This window comes from Manis javanica, chromosome 7 (assembly GCF_040802235.1).
Source record: "Manis javanica isolate MJ-LG chromosome 7, MJ_LKY, whole genome shotgun sequence".
Lineage (NCBI taxonomy): Eukaryota > Metazoa > Chordata > Mammalia > Pholidota > Manidae > Manis > Manis javanica.
Genome location: NC_133162.1, coordinates 124,738,014 through 124,744,013, shown reverse-complemented (window position 1 = coordinate 124,744,013; position 6,000 = coordinate 124,738,014).

The window sequence follows — 6,000 nt, the reverse complement described above, 5'->3', positions numbered from 1 at the left end:
TTTATACTTGATTTATATGTGAATCCCACATTTCTCCCTTATTATTATTATTATTATTTTTAATAAAATGCTGAAGTGGTAGGTAGATGCAAGATAAAGGTAGAAAACATAGTTTAGTGCTGAAGAGGGCAAATGTAGATGATCAGGTGTGTGCCTATAGACTAAGTATTAATCCAAGCTAGACAAGGGTAACAAAACATCCACGGATGCAGAAGATTTCTCTCAAAACAGGGGGGGTGAGGTTCTAAGCCTCACCTCTGTTGATCCCCAATTTCTCACCTGATGGCCCCCCTGCGACTGTGCCTGTCTTGGGTTGTTCCTCCCTTGAGGAATCTTACCTGTCTCTGGCTAACCAGTCATCTTCCGGGGCCATACAGGGAAATGTAAAGTTGGCAAGTGAGAAAGAAGCAATATTGTCTGAAAAGGTTAGCTTTTTACTTCTTTGCAGATTTATGCCCTGTGGCTTCTATGCCCAGCATTTGTCTTGAGGTATCTTTAACACTTGGAAGAATTATGATACTCAGTAATTTCGATATGAGGCACAAATTCTACTCAAGGGTTGTAATTATGAAGGAAGAAGAGAAGCTATAGAAGTAGCAGATGGAAGAAAATATGGGAAGATAGATTACTTCTTTGACATATCTTCTTGTAGTGTAACATAAGTGTGTATAGGTTTTAAATTACTAATTAAATTGCGTGCACACATAAACATAATAGGAATACAGCTACATAACCAAAGCAGACCTACAATTACCAGCCATATCCAGTGAAACCAAGAAAACCAGTTAGGCACCCTAGGCATTTGTGAAAACTTATCAATGATATGATGGATATTGTCTAACTGAATTTGAATATTTTGAGAAAAATCAGACAAATTAAAACAACACATTCCTGGGAACTGTTCACATCCTATATGTTCTTTTAACAGTAGATAGTCTCTAGTCGCAAGATTTTGGAGCACTGCAACTTGCACTTCTCCTAACTCTTGGTTGAGTTCCGACAGTATAGATCCAGTCAAATTTGTTGTTTTACTGTATGCACAGGCCAGCTTAGATATCTCCTTCTTCATTCCAATGGCAAGTCCAGGAACCGGTGGGATGACTGCAGCTACAACTGCAACAGCACCAGGATCTTTGTTGAAGTTTTTTGATGATCATCTTCTGGAATGACTCTTCTAGAGAATGTTGTTGGAAGTTCTTCTTCATATCTTTTCTTAATTCATTTTCTGGGTAGCCAAATTAAGCTTTGATCCTCTGTATAAACACAAACTAACCCTTTGCCCACACTTTGATATACCCTTTATACCATTGTGAAGAACTTATTGGAGATCACCACACAGGAACTGCTTTTTTTTTTTAAGAGAAAGGAATATTATCAGAAAAATGTACTTCCATAGCTGATCATCTGACACCCTTTAAACGATCAAAATTAAGGATATTTAAAGCATGCATTAATCAGTGATTTGCAGTTAGTTTTATCCTATCAGGGAGTAATCCCCCTTTTCTTTCTTTCTTTCTTTCTTTCTTTCTTTCTTTCTTTCTTTCTTTCTTTCTTTCTTTCTTTCTTTCTTTCTTTCTTTCTTTCTTTCTTTCTTTCTTTCTTTCTTTCTTTCTTTCTTTCTTTCTTTCTTTCTTTCTTTCTTTCTTTCTTTCTTTCTTTCTTTCTTTCTTTCTTTCTTTCTTTCTTTCTTTCTTTCTTTCTTTCTTTCTTTCTTTCTTTCTTTCTTTCTTTCTTTTTTTCTTTCTTTCTTTCTTTCTTTCTTTCTTTCTTTCTTTCTTTCTTTCTTTCTTTCTTTCTTTTTTTTTTTTTATCATTAATCTACAATTACATGAAGAACATTATGTTTACTAGGCTCTCCCCTATACCAGGTCCCCCCCCACAAACTCCCTTACAGTCACTGTCCTTCAGCATTAAGCTGGTTATTTTTAAGAAACTGCAGACACAAGTTCGGAAAACTGAGTAGAAGTTACCCTTTTGTAAGAGACATTTACGTGTCTCCATTTGTAAGGGTGTCTCCCTTCTGTACCTGGAAGAGAAGGGGGACCCTAAAACTCTAGAAACTCTTATCAATAGAGAAGGCAATGACTTAAATCTGCATAACAAACTTATCCTTGTTTACTGTGTTTTTCCTGGTCACCTCATTACTGGCTTCCAATCCCCAACATCCTCTTTTGTTTTAAGCTAAAGAATGTATTTAAGGTGATGGCTATGGCCGCTTCAGAGAGTTACTTTGTTTTCCTGGGTCTCTCCAGTGTATACAGGAGGTAGACATGCTATGACTTTTGTTTGTGTCTCTCTGGTTCATCTGTCTCATATACATTTTAATTCTTCGAACAGCTAAAAGAACCTTGCAGGTTAAAGGAATATTTTTCTTCCCCAATATGGCAAACATAGGTTTTTTATGGATAAAATGCCCTGTGTTTTATTTGGTATTTGAATAGACTCATTGTAGGTAAAATTGCAATATTTTCAGAATCTCTCACCTGGCCTTAGTGTATCTCCATATCAGTAGGTGTTTCGAATGGGTGGAGAGAAGTATCCATTCATCTCCATATCAACAGGTGATTACAAATGGGATGGAGAGCAAGTAGGTACTGGAACCGTATTTTTTGGCTTCTTCACAGCCAAGTAGGGAGAAACAGGTGAGCATGAGTAGATGACCGCTTCTAAACAATAAATGGGTTTCTCCAACTTTATTTATCCCTTTGACTGATTTTGGCTTCAAAGGTTTATTTGCCCCAAGCTGGGAACACATTTTCTCCCTGGAGTTATATTCATCTTGTGCTAAATATATCTTGTGTTGCCATGTACTTGAAGGAAAAATAATACGTTACAATCCATTTTCCTGACCTCCGTTTTCTGTAGGACAGCAAAAAAACACTTTTTTTTTTTGGAGGTGAACATGCTGGTTAGTTAAGACTGACAGAACTCTGGATCATTTTTCTATCTTCCTAAATCTGAAATAACTCTAATGCCAGCAAAAAATGTCAAAGCAAGGCAATAGAAAGATGATCCCCTGAAAATTAAACTCCCATAAAAACTAAACTGTAAGCTGCAGGTTGTTGTAGGGTCACAGAAATGTGGGTGGAGGAAAGGTAAATGAAACTCTCTAAACTCTGCCACATCCCTGAATTGAAGGGCTTGGCAGTCTCAAGGGAATTGAGAGTAACTGGAGACAGATCTTTAAAACCAACACGAGCATTTCTGTATTTCTATGTTAATTCCTGGGATTTTGGTTGGTTTAGTATCACCTCTTGCCCTTAAGGGTCTCACAGTCAAGTAGTATGTCCCCCTGTTTTCCTACTTTTGGTCTTAGTTGCTGCATTCCCTATCTGACTCCATTCCATTCTATTTAGTTTTCTTCTTGCTCCAGATTCTGGGCTGTTCTAAGTTTGTGAGGCAGGATGATTAGCCCTGAAGCTCCAGATTTTGATCTGTGAATTAAATGACTAGCCCTGTTACTCCTTGTGGGAGGAAACTCCTGGCCCTCTCAATGCTATCCTCAGCCACTGGGGTGTCTGTCTTGGGAAGGCCTTGAGACCACCTCAGGCCCCCTCCTGCCTTCTTCTGACTATGATTAAATCCACTGCCAAGGCAGGTAATGCATTAGGCTGGAGCCCAATAGGACCTCTGGCCCAAGGAAACATTGGCACCCAGGGCTAGGGCCAGGGTTGGCACTCTGTTTTATAGGGACCAAGGGCAGGCCACCCAATATGTGCTATTGTGACATGAAGATTATTTTGAGCTGAAAACCATTAAGGCCCAAAAGACATAGCTGCATAAAAAGAAATTAGACAGAGGCTACCATCTCATATAACTTGTATTATAATGTAAACTAGGTGTGATAGACAGGGAGGGATGTGACTAAGTCTGTTGAAATTCCTCTCTGTGGCCCAAATAGCCCTACCTCATTGTTTCTGTGTGGCCCATCAAGTATTTTTTTTTACCAAACATTTACTTTTCATGTTCCTGTGAATTACTTCCCTTTTCCTTTGAGGTCTCAGACCCCTGCCCCTTCTCCTTGGTTCAGGATGACATAAATAACTCATTCTCCCTGACTGTCTTTGGAAAGCTTGTATAACTCCAAGGGGAAAATCCCTGGGCAAAATACCTTTGTAACTGAAATCAGTCAAAGGGAGAAATAAAGTGGGAGAAACCTGTTTATTTCTTACCAGCAGTCGTCCACTTCTGCATTCCTGTGTCTTTCATGACCTAACAGCAGAAGAGACCCCATCCAACCTCTCTGGTTGGTCCAGATAGGCCCTTGCTCGCCCTTGTAATTACTTACTGATATGGAGATGGCCTACTCCTCTCCACCCCTTGGAAACACCTATTGATATGGAGATGCACTAAGGTCAGGTAAGAGATTCTGGAAATACTGCAGTTTTACTCATACCATGTCTATGGCTTCCCTATACATACATAAGTAAACTTTAAAACATTTCTTCTGTTAATCTGTCTCATTTCAATTTGATTCTTAAACTAGATAAAAGAACCTGAAGGGGTAGAGGAAATTTCTTCCTCCCCAACAGTTTTGATCTCTGCTGCCAAATCTCAACAAGAGGTTTACTAGCTGTGTGATGTTGAGGGAGTTACTTAATCTTCCTGTGCTTCATTTTTCTAGTCTGTAAAATGGGGAAAAAAATAGCACTTACCTTACAGGGTTGTTAGGAAGATCGAATGTGTTATGATTTGTGAAGAAATATGAACAGTTCCTGCCCTATAGTAAGTCCTATAGAAGTAGTAAATAAAAACAAATAAAGGGTAGCAAAATATTCCACTCCAAAATGCTTCTGTGACATAAGGATTATTCTGAGCTGCGTATTTTTGAGAAACAGCAGACAGAGAATCTCTGAAAGCAGAAGTTACTCTTTTGTAGGGGAAATTGACATTTATAAAGAAAATCTCCAGTTGTAAGTGTGTCTTCCTCTCTGCACGGGGAAGAGAAGGGTGACAATGAATCATAAGAGAGTCTCATCAATGGAGGAGACTTGTTTTATTTGCCCTTATTTACTGTGCTTTTCCTGGTGACACTCATATGTGGCCCAACACACACTTTTTTTTTTGTCTGAAGATGGTATTTATGGTGGCAGCTTGGGCCACCTCAGGGAGCTGCTCAGTGTCCCTGGGTGTCTCCCGGTTCCTTTTTCTCCTGTAAATCTTTTGCTACCAGGATGTCAACTAAGAACTGAGAAGGGTAGAAGGAAAATTATTTTTCTTCCCTATACAAACAATTAATGTATTGGATAGAGAAGAGCTGGTGGTGACAAGGGAGAGAGTTCTAGGATCTCTTGGAGGGAGATGAGGATGGGGAGGAGACCAGCAAGCCAGGTATTTGTCATCCTTCGTACAGACCCTAATGGACTCAGCCCTGGACACAATTTTGAAGGTGATAAACTTACAATTACTCTCCAACTTCTATCCTTCTTCCCTTAGAAAATTTCTGAGCTGTATTCTCTCAGGAGTAAAATTTATTCATTTACTCAATAATAGTAATTTTTTTTTAATTGAGTACCCACCTAGTTCAAGGCAGATGCTCAATACTGGGGATGCAGGTAAGCAAGTTAAACATGGGTCCTGTCCAGATAAAGCTTAGATTCTAGTTGGTGAAAGAGACATTATGTAGATAATTGTACATTTACTTGTCAAATCACAACTGTGCAGAGTACTTTAAAGGACAAAAATCATGTGGAACAGGAGTCCCATCCCAACCTGGGGGCAGGGAAAAGTGTCATTAAAGAAAGAATGATTTCAGCCCAAGAGCTGAGAATTTGCAGGTGCTGGTAAGGGCAGGGGTTTGGCCTTGAGGTAGAGAAGAGCATTCCAACCCAGTGTGGGCTAGGTTCTGGGATCATTTTGCACTATGAGATCCAAAAATGAAAAAGAATTAATGCTTTCCTTTAAAAGGAAGGGGTTATAAATAGCAGATGTTTCCCATAATCACTTGTGTTTTCTTCAAGGGCAAACTGGGTTGGTACCAATAACTTCACCAGCGTCATG